Genomic DNA, 14999 nt, shown 5'->3' with positions numbered 1-14999 from the left:
TGGGGCGGGTTATTTCAGAAAAATAAAGTGTTATGAAATCAGGCAAAACATGATTAAATGGATCAGAATAGCTGAAAATACAAGGAATTTGATGTTATTCACTTCATATTGCATGCAGACTGGGTGGAGGTGGGTGAGAGGAGTGGTGGCACATTAAGGTCACTCTCAGTTGCATGTGACTGAGAGCAGGCAGGCAGAGAGACTTGTTTTTTGCCTTTATTTGTAATGGCAGACTAAGATATATTATTTTTACATTATGTACACTGTTCTGTGTCTTCAAGGTGCACTTTGAACACTACACACTGTATATATGTAAAAATTTTCTTACGTCTCAACAGTTATAATTTTATGTATGTAAATATTATGTACAGCTGTTCATCTTACCACAACTTTTCACACTTACATGTTACAGTGTGTGGTACATAGAGAAGCAGTTGATACAGAGACCAACACCACACTCATTTCATTTACGTTTTTGATTTTGAAGGCTCCAACATGCTTGCATGCGTCTGCCTTGGTCACCTAATGGCGGCTGTCCATGCTGCACAATCTGTGGCAGCCTCCCTGTTCAATCCCTTAACCCTGAGGTCACACATTAATGACTTCGTTCCACGTCTTTCTTGGTCTACCCTTCGCAACCCCACCCCCAATATTAACACTTCTCACCTTCTGCACCCAATTCTCATCCCCCATCCTCTCCACATGCCCAAACCATCTCAGTCTACCTCTCTTCATCACAACACCAATGCACTCCAGTCCCATCCTACCTCTTAACTCTTCCATTGTAAACCCAGCCCCCTCCAGGCCTTGCATGCAGGGATGCACTGCACATCCACCTAATCATTGTCATTTCCGTACGTTTGAGCCTGCGAATATCCTCTTCCTTTACTGCTCAGGTCTCACTACCATACAGCATCACACTCCTAACACATTCTGCATACACTCCTGGCATAAAATAGGCCAGAGGAATAGGAATGCATTCTGGAACGTCGACCGCCTTTTCCATGATGGATGTTCTGGAACGTTGACCGTCTTTTAGGGGTTAAACACCATGTCACATATAGGTAATTTGTGCAACGTTGGGTCTGGTTAGTACTTGGATGGGTGACCGCCGGGGAACATCAGATGCTGTTGGCATCCCTACGTGTCAAGTGGGGTTGGTGGAGGATTAGTGCCCCTCCCTGTAAAACAATTAACTCTAAGCCCTTGGCCACCCCGTTTGGGATACATGGCGTCTGGCAATGAATGAATGAATGATGTGTTGCTGCGCACACTCTTGGCATCCTATAATTTTAATATGGTTGACTAGCCTCCTATCAGCCCTTCTGACCAGAAAATAGTCAATCTGGCTACTGTTACTGCCAGATTCATGTGTAATCATCCTACTCTCTCTTTTCCTAAAGTGCTTGTTGTGCATAATCATGTTCATTGCCTACCCAAATTTGAGTATCCTTTCCCATTCTACATTCCTTATAACATGTATGCATCATCCATGTACCCCTTCATATTCTTGAGCTGCTTCACCCACATGACCAGCTAAATCCCTGACCAAAACTACAGTCATCATCATCCCCCAGACCACCAACCGAACATATCAAGTCATCTCAGAATTGATCGTTTTTTTACATCATCCAAGTCAACCTGTGAAACATACACTGATTTTGCTGAAATCAGAAGTTTACCAAAAAATATTTTCACTTCTATAATCATTCACTCTCTTTACATTCATAACACATTTCACTTATTTTTCCTCAACCATCACACTCACATCACCATATCCATCTGCCTTTCCCTGCCAAAATAGCTTATACATACAGTTCCTCCCAGCAGTCATTCTAGTTGACCCTCCCTTGAACCTGACTTCCTGTAGGTAACAGACATCCTCCCACCACCCAGGCAGCATCTGCTACTATCCAGTCTTTACCCTTCAGACTACCCACATTCTGTGTTGTCACTCTGAACCCCCTTTGGTGATTTGATTTTCACATGCTTGCTTTCATTGCTATCTCTTCTCTTTTTGTCATGAGTCTGGTAAATAAAAGGGGAGACAGACCACAGACCCCGCCCATGCACACAGTCCTAAGTCCAGGCATTGGGACTGGGACCCATAGCCCACTAAGTGTAGCCAGTTGTTGGGGGAGTGGCTATTGGGCACCCTGCCAGGACAGCTATAAGGGCACCCTCTAGGCATGCCATGGAACTGTAACTGTGTGTATGATTTATGATGTTGATGTGCAGATGTATAATAGCATTGAGATGAATTTCAGTTTAAAGAGCATACACATCCAAACTGCATTTGTGATAGAAAGGGATGCATCTACTCACCTACCGATAATTGCTCCAGCATGAGCCTTAGCTACATGAAAACATCAGTCATTTCCTGTGGCACCCCATGGGATGCATAGGGCCTCAATGAACTCTCTCCACCAATATTTGTCTCTTGCCATCTCCTTCAGGTCCCACTAGCACTCCTCTCCTGCGTCTCTTTTCATTGTCCTCAGCCAGGTTTCCCTCGGCCTACCTCTACCTCTTCTTCCTCTAGCAGGCCACTCTGGCACGTCCTGTATTAAACTGCCTTCTTTTCTAAATATGTGCCCCAACCACTTCCAACGAGACAGTCTCACATATTCATCAACTGGTTCCACTCTCATAGTATCCCTTACTCTTTCATTTGTAACTCTGTCTTGCCACTTTACCCCGAGAATCCTTCTCAGTATTTTATTCTCAAATCCTAATACTTTCTGATCTGTTGCAATTGTACTGTACTATGACTCATGCCCATAAATTAGAATCGGTCTAACCATGGACTTGTAAATTTTTACTTTAGTATGTTCTGAAAGCATATTATTATTCCAAACAGATTTCAGCATTCCAACAGCTCGCCAAGCCATCTAATCCTCTCCTCAGTTTCATTGTTTAATGATCCATTAGATGATACAATCGTCCCCAGATATTTAAAATTTTCTACATTCTTCACCACATTATTCCCAATTACACAATCCATTTGGTACTCCACGTTCATATTAATAATTTCAGTCTTTCCACTATTTATTACCAATCTTCCTTTTTCCCCTTCCTCCACCAGACAATCAAGCACCCTCTGCATCTCGTAAATACTTCTGCAGATCAGTACAATATCATCAGCATAGTCCAAATCCATAAGATTCTTATTTTCTTTCCAGTTAATTCCTGCACCAGTTCTCCTTACAACCTTTTTCATAACATAATCCATAACCAAAACAAATAGCAATGGCAAAAGAACTCCTCCTTGAATCACTCCTGACCTAACTTCAAATGGATCACTCAAGGAACCACCCATCATAACCTTACAAAAAGTACCTTCATGCAGGCTTCTAATAATATTTACAAACTTTTGTGGTATACCATAGAATCTTATAATTTTCATCATAGCTCCACATGAAACACTCCACGAAACACATACTAAGTGGCATTTGCATCTCACTGGCTTGTTGCATTAGATGTCTTACAATAAAAATCTGATCATTACAATCTCGACCCATTCTAAATCCTGCTTATTCTTCTCTTAAAATTTTATTAATTCCTGGCTCTATTCTGTTCAACAAGATTTTGGAAAAGACTTTTGCAACTACTGGTGTCAAAGTTATCTCACTCCAATTGCCACACACACTTAACCCTCTCAGGGTCACTCACGCAATTCGCGTTTCATGTGGATTGTTCTAAAGATGTTCAGTCACTCGAATCGCGTTTCTAAGCACAAAAAAATTCGCCAAAAATTAAGTTTCTGGCCGATTTGCATCAAATTTTGACGCTTCGTAGAGAGTGCAGCGCTTTCCCATGGTAAGGCATTGGTAACATTGAGCTGCCTCACGGGGCCCAACATGTAGCGATAAACCTCAGTCTCTTCCAGGCAGCCAGGCATTGAGGTTGCGTCGCGTGTACTGTCCCTTTAAACTCCTACTAATTCTCCCCCCCCTGCCCGAGCCGAAGCCTCTATGGACTCAGTGTGATAATCCAATATTTGTGAGCATATTTGTATGTGATATTGTCGATGGAACATAGATATATGTCACGAAAAGGAATTGTGTTCGTTAGCAATTGTTAGGCTTAGAGGTGATATGCATGTTCACTGTTGCAGGGTTTCGCCTCTGGCCCCCCCCAAGGCCCTATGGCGTGATTACAAATACGTATATAATGAAGCCAATGCCTAAAGTGTATTTTGTGTGAAAGATATTGTGGCTGGCTTGGTGAAATTATGTAACTAGTTAGCATTATGGACGCCATAAACCATAGTGTGGAATGGGGCAGGCATCACGTACAGTTTTTATAGTTGGGAAGGGAGAATTAGAGGTGTTTAGGGATGGAATTATTGTGATTCTGATAGTGAAAATGCGTATGGAATTGTGTGAAATATACGTCAAACATGCTGCGTTTGTTCTTTTAGGTGCATAGCGTAGGTGAGCGATACCTGGATTGGTGAAATAACTGACCTACCATAGCAGGCATTATGCACACCATAGAGATATGCAACAGTCACTAAGGAAACAGGCGGTCACGTACGCCACAGAGTCAGGAATAATAGATGAGGTTGGGATGGAATCATGTGATAGTGTTTTATATTGCGTATGGTTTAGTGTGAAATATACATATAAAATAGTGCAGCGAGTGTTCACAGAGAAATATTTCATGCATTGACTGACTTAGCTAAAACATAACGCAAGTGTCAGAGACAAGAAATATGCCACAGCCACATACACATACGTATGTCGTGCAGCGAATGTTCGTGGAGAAATCTATTGTGTGCATCGCATGTGTTTTAGGCAAATGTATCGAAAGGAGAGAAGAAAATATGCCACAGACACACACACACACACACACACACACACACACACACACAAACAGCCGAAGAGAGCAGACATCCCAGCCATCGCTGCTAACCTTAAGTAGTTTCAGGAATTTTGTCTGTCCTGTCTCCTAAGGTCTTGTTTTAAATTTAAAATAATGAAAGTTAATAGACTACCAAAAATGTAAAGATTTATTGGCTAGACTATACATGAATGTTTGTAGTTTTTTTTCGGTAACAGCTGTTTTGGTATTTAACCAACATCAAACATGGCCGAAAATGTAAACAATGAGGGACTCAAATTTCAAGGATTTGATACAAATACCAATGTCATGGACCTGGTTAAAACATTAATTATGAGGATTAGTGAACTTGAAAAGAAAGTAGAGAATCTAGTGATAAAGGATGTGTCTGAAAATACGGAAACTACCATACAGAGTCTGATCCAATCCAATGAAACAGCGAATGAAGAGATTAGAAATTTGAAGCGGGAAAATGGTGAATTAAGGAGGAAACTAGAAGAGAATACTAATAAAACGGAGAAGGTGAGTAATGTATTAGAAGAGCAGAAGGCAAAGTGGGCACACGTAGAAGAAGAACAGAAAGAAGTGGTCAGCTTAAGAGAGATCATCCAGGAAGAAAGGGAAATGAACAAGAAAAAAATGGAAGAAAATGTAGTGAAAATACTGAAGAAAAAAGAGAAAATAGTGAGAGAAACTGTAGAAAGGAACAGATGTGTGGTAGTATTTGGAAACAGGGAAGAGGAAGAAAAGGTTAGGTTCGTAAGACTCGAGAGAGACACGAACCTGGTGAGAGGAATATTAGGCAGGATTGATCCCGAAGGAGACAAGTGGGTAAAAGAAATTGAGGAAGTAAGGAGGATAGGGCCTTATAAGAAAGGGGAAACAAGACCAATTAGAGTCAAGTTTACATCAGAAAGTGTAATAAATGAGATACTTGAAGTGACCTGGAAATTAAATAAAGAGGCGGGGATGGAAAATATTATAATAAGAAAAGATCTGAATGAAGAAGAAAGAGAAGTTTTAAAATCATTAAAGGAAGAAGTAAAGGAAAAAAATGATAAGAGGACAGAGGAAGAATGTAATACTTTTTTTCGGAGAGTATTGGATATGAAAGTAAGGAAATGGTATTTAAGGAAATAGAAGTGAAGGAAACTAAGGGGGATGGTTGTGAAAGAAGTTGAGGAAGTGGTACGGACAGAGAGTAGGAGAGAAGAGGGTATTAAAAACGTCAAAAATAATTTGAAGGTGATATATACAGTACTAATGTTGATGGTTTCATATCGACAAGGATCGAAATTAACGATTTCTTGAGAGAACATGAACCTGATGTCATGTGCTTTGTAGAGACCAAATTAAGAGAAGATATTGATGTTCATTTGGGAGATGGTAAATACAAACTGGAGAAAAGACAGAAAAGAAAAAAAGGCAGGAGGAGTGATGATAGCAGTGAAGAACAACATAAATGTAGATACTGTGGAAATGGGAGAAGGCAGGGCTGAAGTGATACTGTATATATGAAATTAGAAACTGGAGAAAATGTTAAGAGAGATATGGCGGTAGTGTATGTTCCCCCAAAGACGAGAGCATAGAAGGATGACGAATACCATGAGATGTTGTCAGATATGGCTAGCTATTTGCAAAAAATGATTGAGAAAAGCAATAATATAATTTTGGTGGGTAACGGCCATGCCACGTTGAGTACACCGCTTCCCGTATGATCAGCGAAGTTAAGCAACGTTGGGTCTGGTTAGTATTTGGATGGGTGACCGCCTGGGAACACCAGATGCTGTTGGCATCCCTACGTGTCAAGTGGGGTTAGTGGAGGATTAGTGCCCCTCCCTGTAAAACAATTAACTCCAAGCCCTTGACCACCCCGTTTGTGATACATGGCGTCAGGCAATGGATGGTTGGACTTTAACTGTAAAGAGGTGAACTGGGAGGAATGGTACTCGGGAGGCGGCGAGGATTCGTGGGGCACTATGTTATTAAATATCTATCTGTGTATCTATTGCCAGACGCCTCAATCCCGTTTGGGGTGGCCACAAACAAATCGCCTCCAAGTCGCCCTGTCCCCCGCCATTTCACTGCCCTGCTCCCAACTCACACCCCCCTCTCTCATATACCTCTCCACCCCATCCCTCCATCTCATCCTCGGCCTCCCCCTCCCTCTTTCCCCCTCCACCTCACTCACATACACTCTCTTCGTCAGTCTTTCACCCTCCATCCTCTCCACATGGCCAAACCACCTCAGTGTGTTCCTCATAATGCTTCCTATCACATCCACATCCACACCACAACGCTTCTTTATATCCTCATTCGTCAGCCTGTCTCTCCATGTGACTCCACAAGCGCCTCTTAAATAACTCATTTCCACTGCTCTCACTCTTGACCTATGTCCTTCCAACAACGCCCAAGCTTCACTTCCGTACGTTAGAGTTGGTATCACAATACTGTCATGTAGTAACTTTTTCACTTCCATGCTCACTTCCCTGTTTCTTATCACTGCTTTCAAAGAACCAGCAACCTTTCTTCCCTGCTGTACCCTTTCAAGCACTTCACCCTCCAAACCTCCATCCTTACTCATCACACTACCCAAGTACTTAAACGTACTCACATTTTCCAATTCCTCACCATCCAACCTCGCTGTACATTCACTGACTTCACCTCTCTCAAAGACCATCACTTTACTCTTCCCTACATTTACCTTTAGATTCCGTTTCTTACACACTCTCCCAAACTCATCCACCAAGCCTTGCAGCTCTCCTTCGTCTTCACTCAACAACACAGTATCATCTGCAAACAACACTACAGGGAGTTTCCAAACACAATCCTCTCTCACCAGGGCCACTCCAACATCCACTACCCTACCTTGTACCTCTTTTATTACCCCATCCATATACAGATTGAACAACCATGGAGACATGACACATCCCTGTTTCAACCCAATCTTCAAAGAGAAAAATTCATTTAGTTCACCATCCACACGCACTGCAGCCTTTGCACCATCGTACATACTCTTCACAGCATTCAACAACTTCCCATCTTCTCCATATATTCTTAACACTTTCCACAATCCTTGTCTATCCACCCCGTCATATGCTTTCTCCAAATCCATGAAAGCTGCATACAACTTCTTTCCCTTCTCTAGAAACTATTCCACTAAAGATCTAAGAATGAAAATCTGATCTACACAACCTCTTCCCTTCCTAAAGCCTCCATGTTCTTCTCCAACTAATTTCTCTGTTCTTTCTCTAACTCTGTCAATAAGTATCCTACCATACACTTTTCCTATTATACTAAGAAGACAGATGCCCCTATGATTACCACACACTTCTTTTTCCCCTTTTCCTTTGTACAAGGGAATAAATATACCTGACTTCCAATCCTCCGGGACTCTACTTTCCTCCCAGGCCAATCTGCACATCTTCCACATCCATTCTACTACTATCTCTCCCCCATGGTTCAGCATTTCACCACACACTCCATCAATTCCTGGGGCTTTCCCCGATTTAACTTTCTTCATTGCTTCCACAACTTCTATCCTACTGATTTCTTCCTGTCTTCTCACCTCTCTCCTTCTCCCAGCGATTCCCCAGCCACTTATACTCGCATTACTTCCATCCTCTATGTTCAACAATTCCTTAAAGTGTTCTCTCCATCTGCTCACTTTTTCTCCCTTCTCCACTAGTAATCTACCATTTTTATCTTTGACTCTTCTGCTAACTTCACTTCCACCCTGTCTTACTCTTTTCACCTCTTTCCAGAACATTGTCTTACAGTCCCTCCACTTTACACTCAAATTCCTTCCAAATTCCTCATCCACTCTCCTCTTACTCTCTCTTACTAATCTTTTCACCTCTCTCTTTCTTTCTACATACAAGGTGTGACAAAAAAGAAACGAGATTTTGGCTGCTAATGACACAATTCATCAGCCACACAGTAATGAAGTATATCACAGTGTTGCCCTACATCTGAGCGCTGTATGAGAAAAGCAGCAGTTCAATTAACCTATTATCATTCTTTTCACAGGTGGTTTTGTAGCTCCTGTCAAGTGCCTTCTGTCACAGAATGAGCCTTGAGCAAAGGATTAACATCAGGTTCTTGGCTAACATGGGAAAAACTCCTGCAGAAACCCTTGCCATGCTGAAGGATGTGTACGGAGAGGAAACAAGTGTCCTGTACACGTGTCTATGAGTGGTACAAGAGGCTCAGGATGGGGCGGGGTGACATGAAGGATGACCCAAATCCAGGATGTCCCTCAACAACATGAAATGATGCCAACATCCAGAAGGTCAAGGAATTGGTGCAGAGTGATCGCAGACTGACGATCAGAATAATGGCTGAGCAACAGGGATTAAATAAGGAGTCAATGAGGTCCATCTTATTGAAAGATTTGGCCATGCGGAAGATTTGTGCAAAGTTGGTGCCCAAACTGCCCTCCGAGGACCAAAAGATCCGTCATGTGGATGTGTCACGGGACATTTTGGAGCATCACCCCTCCCCATCCTGAACCTCTTGTGCCACTCATAGACACGTGTGCAGGACACTGTTTTCTGTCCCCACACATCCTTCAGCATGGCAAGGGTTTCTGCAGGAGTTTTAACAAGTTAGCCAAGAACATGACGTTAATCCTTTGCTCAAGGCTCATTCTGTGACAGAGGGCACTTGACAGGAGCTACAAAACCACCTGTGAAAAGAATGATAATAGTTTAATTGAACTGCTGCTTTTCTCATACAGTGCTGAGATGTTGGGCAACACTGTGATATACTTCATTACTGTGTGGCTGATGAATTGTGTCATTAGCAGCCAAAGTCTCGTTTCTTTTTTGTCACACCTCGTATAACTCTCTCTTCCGCCTCTCAACTTCTTCCACGCCCCTATTTCTCATCCATTCATTGTATGCTTTCTTCTTTTGTGCCACAGCCTGTCTCACCTCTTCAGTCCACCATGCTGTTCCTTGCACCCCCGTTCGTCTTCTCTTCCTTCCACACACCACATCACATGCTGCACATATTTCTTCTGTAAATATCCTACAGACACTTTCCACGTCTCCCATCTGCTCCAGTTCATATTTGCCCAATCGTTCCTCCACTTCTCTCTTATACTCTGCCTTTTTCTCATCCTCTTGTAACCTTTAGTGCTCCTTGCAACTACTCCCTCCTCTCGTCTTTCCCTTCTTCTATTCCTCCATCTTACTTGAATTTTAATTCTAGCCACCACCAAGTAGTGGTCAGAAAGTCCACTCCCCTAGCCTCTATAAACTCTTGCATCCATTACACATCTTCGCATCCTTTCATCCACACACACACAATCAATCATTGCCTTCCTTTCATTCAGTTCACCACCCACTCTTCTCATCACTCGCCATGTATACCTGTGGATCATTTTATGCCTGAAGAGGGTATTGGCTATCACCAACCCCCTCCCAGCACAAATGTCCACTAACGCACTCCCATTCTCATCTATCTCAGCAGGCACACCCCACTCACCACTATTCCATCCACCTTCACATTCCAAACTTTACCATTCATATCACCAATCAAAAACACTCTCTCATTCCTTCCAAACTTTTCCATGCATACTTCTACATTTGTCCAGACCTCTTCTCTCACTCTTCTAGCACGATCTTGCGTTGGCGCATACACACACACAATCGCCCACATTTGTATTCCAACTTTCAAATTTACCCACACAATCCTTGACCCAACAGATCCCTACTGTCTTATGCTCTTCTTCCATCTTTTACTCACAACTATACATACTCCTTCCTTTGCCCTCTCATTCTCACCTACTCCTGCACATATACCCCATCCATACTCCCATTCTCTCACACTTTCTCCTCTTCTCTCCATTAAATATAATAATGAATAATGTGATGACTCAATGGGTCAAAGAAGAGACACGGTTTCGAGGTGAGGACACACCAGCAAGGTTAGATTTACTGTTCACCAAAGAACCCGATGTAATAGAATCATTGAAATATCTCTGTCCTTTAGGAAAAAGCGATCACGTGGTCATTGAGTTCCAGATGTTAATAGGGAACGTTGAGTCAAGAGACGAGCTTCATAGACAGGGAAGATACAACTTTGGGAAAGAAAATTTTACAGGATTGAGAAACTCTTTTGAAAATGCGGATTGGAGAAAATTCAGAGAAACGAGAGATACAGAGGAAGTGGGATATCTTTCTAGACCTCTATCATTTGGGAGTGGAAAAATTTGTACCAAGAGTAAGAGGGAAAGAAAACAGGAAAAAGGAGTGGTTTAATAGAAGGTGTATGATAGCAAAAAAAGAGAGAGGTAAGGAGTGGAACAATTGGAGAAAGAGAGGTAACAACAGAACAAAGGAAGAATATAAAAGAACAAGAAATGAATACACAAGAATACGTAGAGAAGAAGAAAGGAATTTTGAAAAAGGTATAATAGACAAATGCAAGGATGACCCCAAACTGTTGTATAGATTTGTTAATGGCAAACTGAAACAAAAGGAAGGAATCACCAAACTGAAAGTAGAAGGAGAGGTCTTTAAGGATGCGGCAATGCAAGCAGAAATAATGAACAAACGTTTCCAGTCAGTTTTCACTGAAGAAAAGGAGCTTGTGGAAGGGGAGGGAGTGATTAGAAATGTTCCGGTGATAAAGGATATAAAAGTGGAGGTACAGGAAGTGTATAAATTACTGGAAACTCAAGATGTAAGGAAAGCCCCAGGGCCTGATGGAATTTCTAATTGGGTACTGAAGGAATGCAGAGAACAACTGGCGGATAAAATTCACAGTTTAATCGAATGCTCACTGGAAGAGGGGAAAGTGCCTCAAGAATGGAAGAGGGCAAATGTGGTACCAATTTACAAGGGAGGAAACAGGGAAGAACCCCTGAATTATAGACCAGTGTCTCTAACCAGCATGGTCGCAAAATTGTGTGAGAGAATCCTGAAAGACAGATGGATAAAATATCTGGAAGAGATGAATATATTGGCTGAATGTCAGTTTGGATTCAGAAGTGGAATGTCATGTGTTTCTAACTTGTTGAGCTTTTACTCAGGAGCGATTGATGTGGTACAGGAGAGAGATGGTTGGGTGGATTGTGTGTACTTAAACTTAGAGAAGGCCTTTGACAAGGCACCTCATAAGAGACCAATGTGGAAACTAGAATATATAGGAGGACTGAAGGGGAAACTTCTGAAATGGATGAGAGACTTTTTGAGAGACAGACAAATGAGGACAGGAATAAAGGATAAGATGTCTGGATGGAGGGAAGTAACAAGTGGAGTCCCTCAAGGCTCAGTGTTGGCGCCAGTAATGTTCCTGATTTACGTAAATGATATGGTAGATGGAGTGAATAGTTATGCAAGTCTGTTTGCTGATGATGTAAAGATCTTGAGGAAGGTAGAGATTGAGGAGGATTGTAAAATACTGCAGGAGGATTTGGATAGGATACACAATTGGAGCTGGACGTGGGAAATGAAATTTAATGTAAAGAAATGTAAAATATTGGAAATGGGTAAAAGTACCAGGAGGCCATCACTGAATTATTTGTTGGGTAATGAATTAATCACAACAAGGAGAGAAGAGAAAGATATGGGAGTGCTGGTCCAAGATAGTTTGTCATCAGAAAAGTACATTAACAAGATAGTTGGAGAGACTTATAAACTCTTGACTAACATAAGAATAGCATTTCAGTATATGGATGAGGAGGTGATGAAAAAATTGCTAGTTGCCATGATCCGCCCCAGGTTAGAATATGCAGCGGTAGTGTGGTGCCCACACAAAAAGAAAGATATAAACAAGATTGAGAGAATACAAAGAACAGCAGCCAAGATGGTCCCCAGTCTGACAGACCTGTCATACAGGGAGAGGCTGGAAAAACTGGATTTGCCTTCCTTAGAGGAAAGGAGAAAGAGGGGAGACATGATTGCAGTGTTCAGGACCATGATGGGAGTAGATAAAATTGACAAAGAAGATCTGTTTGTATGGGATAAGAGAGCAACAAGAGGACACGGAATGAAATTGAAAAAGTCAAGCTGCTTGAAGGATATCAAGAAATATAGCTTTCCCTACAGAAGTATAGACTTAAGGAATAGCCTGGACAAAGAGATCGTCCAGTCTATAAACTTAAACAAGTTTAAAGCTAAATTCGACTTACTGAAAAACAGCGATGGAAACCCACGAGCATAGTACATTCCATGTATATCAGAATTAGGTATATTAGGTAAATACTTAAATATTTGAAACGACTTAGACAAAGAGGTGGTGCATGAGAAAAACATTCATGTGTGTAAAGGTAGACTTGATAAATGTGGATATGGAGACAGGACAACACGAGCATTGCTCAATTCCTGTATACTAGAAATAGGTAAATACACACACACACTCACCCACTCCCACCCACACATACACACTCACCCACTCCCACCCACACACACACACTCACCCACACATGCACACACTCACACACTACATAACTCCTCATCTTCAAGCTACTGCCAGCATCTCAACACCTCTGGAAGAAGTGAGTTATCCTTATTTTGTTGATCTGTATATCGACCTATTTCTATAGTTCAGTATTTTTTACACAAATAAGTAATGTGTGTAAAATACACACATATGAGATGGAAGAAAGTTCAGCTTCAGTATCAGAACCTAGCAAAAAGACTAGTGGTCATGTCGAGTTTCTAACAGCACTATCAAAAACCTTATGATATTTTGCGTGTATACTTTGAGTAAAAAAAGAATATAATAAAACGTAACGAGTGAAAAAATTTAGCCGTGGTTGAGGCAGGGAAAGAATGTTTTTTATCTCGCGTGTGGGTGAGGAGGAATATTCTACGTTTGTCGTCTAATTACTCCAAAACTATTGGACGTATCGATTTCCCGTAAGAACCATGATAAAGAGCAGTAAAATCTACGTATGTTCATTTGCAGAATGTAAGCCTCTGGGAGCATTTTCTGTCGGAAAAGTTGGGGGAACAGACTGTTTCGGTAAAGTCGAAAGCGCTCAGAGGAGTAATCTCACTTTGTCGGCTAATTGCTCGAAAACTATTGGACGTATCGATTTCCTGTAAGAACCATGATAAAGAGCAGTAAATTCCATGTATGTACAAGACATAACAATGTAATATCTGTGATAAGAATTCGTTGTTACGTAGGCAGGAATATTGCATATGCTATGTGCACATCACGAAAGTGACGTATGGACGTGAATTCCCAGTCGTTTTTGGCAATTTACTCGAGAACTATGAGGCGTATCGAAACCATTTTTTGGTCATTAGAAAGCTGGTGAAATTCTGCATAATATTATGCAATAAAAACATAACGTGCGAGAAATGTTCAGAATTAGAGTTCCTTGATTTTTTTCAAAAATTGCTTTCAGTTTTTGGCTATTTTCTCAAAAACTACAAATCGTATCAACACTGGATTTGTCTCTTTAGAAAGCTGATGAAATTCTCTATCAAAATTTCTAATAATATTTTCCTGTATGATGGAAAACATTCGAATGGTGATGTTGGGAAGTGAATGTGACGTAGCGAAATGTTTATTCACGGCTGCCTGATGTTGTTTTATTCGTGTTTTCCTGTTTTTTTGTGATGCTTATCAGCTAGAACAAACATCGACGAATAAGATGACATAGGTTTCATGGCAGTATATTGATGTTTGGGTGGCAAAAATAAGGAGAGAATACGTGTTATTTGCTGCGCGCGGGCAGCCAGGCTGGGCAGCTTTGCAGATAAGTCGTGCGCCGAAAACTTACTGAAACTTACCGTGCGTGAGAGGGTTAAATCTCCCTTCGTGCCTGTTTGATACACTCCGACACAGTTTTTCATATATCCATGAATTGAAGTCTCTGTGCAAAGAAAATAATTACTCTGTATGAGCAAGGCTAAGGAGAAGGGGAAGGTATCAATCAATCAGTCATTTCCTGTGACACCCAATGGGATGCATAGGGCCTCGATGAGCTCTCTCCACCATTATTTGTCTCTTGCCATCTCCTTCAGGTCCCACCAACACTCCTCTCCTGCTTCCTTTTTCATTGTCCTCAACCAGGTTTCCCTCGGCCTACCTCTACCTCTTCTTCCTCTAGCCGTCCACTCTGGCACATCCTGTATTAAACTACCTTCTTTTCTGTATACGTGCCCCAGCCACTTCCAGCGAGACAGTCT

The 14999-nt window shown here is 41.6% G+C and overlaps 1 protein-coding gene and 1 non-coding gene across 2 annotated transcripts in view; both read left to right on the top strand.

Annotated features, from left to right (window-relative positions):
* LOC145393722 (uncharacterized) overlaps positions 1-14999 on the top strand; it is an 848279-nt gene that overhangs the window by 387203 nt on the left and 446077 nt on the right. The window lies entirely within an intron of this gene.
* On the top strand, positions 6522-6640 carry LOC145393948 (5S ribosomal RNA). The gene has a single exon (XR_013896298.1). It is a non-coding gene; the product is annotated as a 5S ribosomal RNA (ribosomal RNA).

This window comes from Coenobita brevimanus, chromosome 25 (genome assembly GCF_032717465.1).
Source record: "Coenobita brevimanus isolate Jiangsu-jjx chromosome 25, ASM3271746v2, whole genome shotgun sequence".
In the NCBI taxonomy this organism is placed as follows: Eukaryota; Metazoa; Arthropoda; class Malacostraca; order Decapoda; family Coenobitidae; genus Coenobita; species Coenobita brevimanus.
The sequence above is the reverse complement of the archived record's forward strand: the minus strand, read 5'-3'. Positions and strand labels throughout refer to the sequence as shown.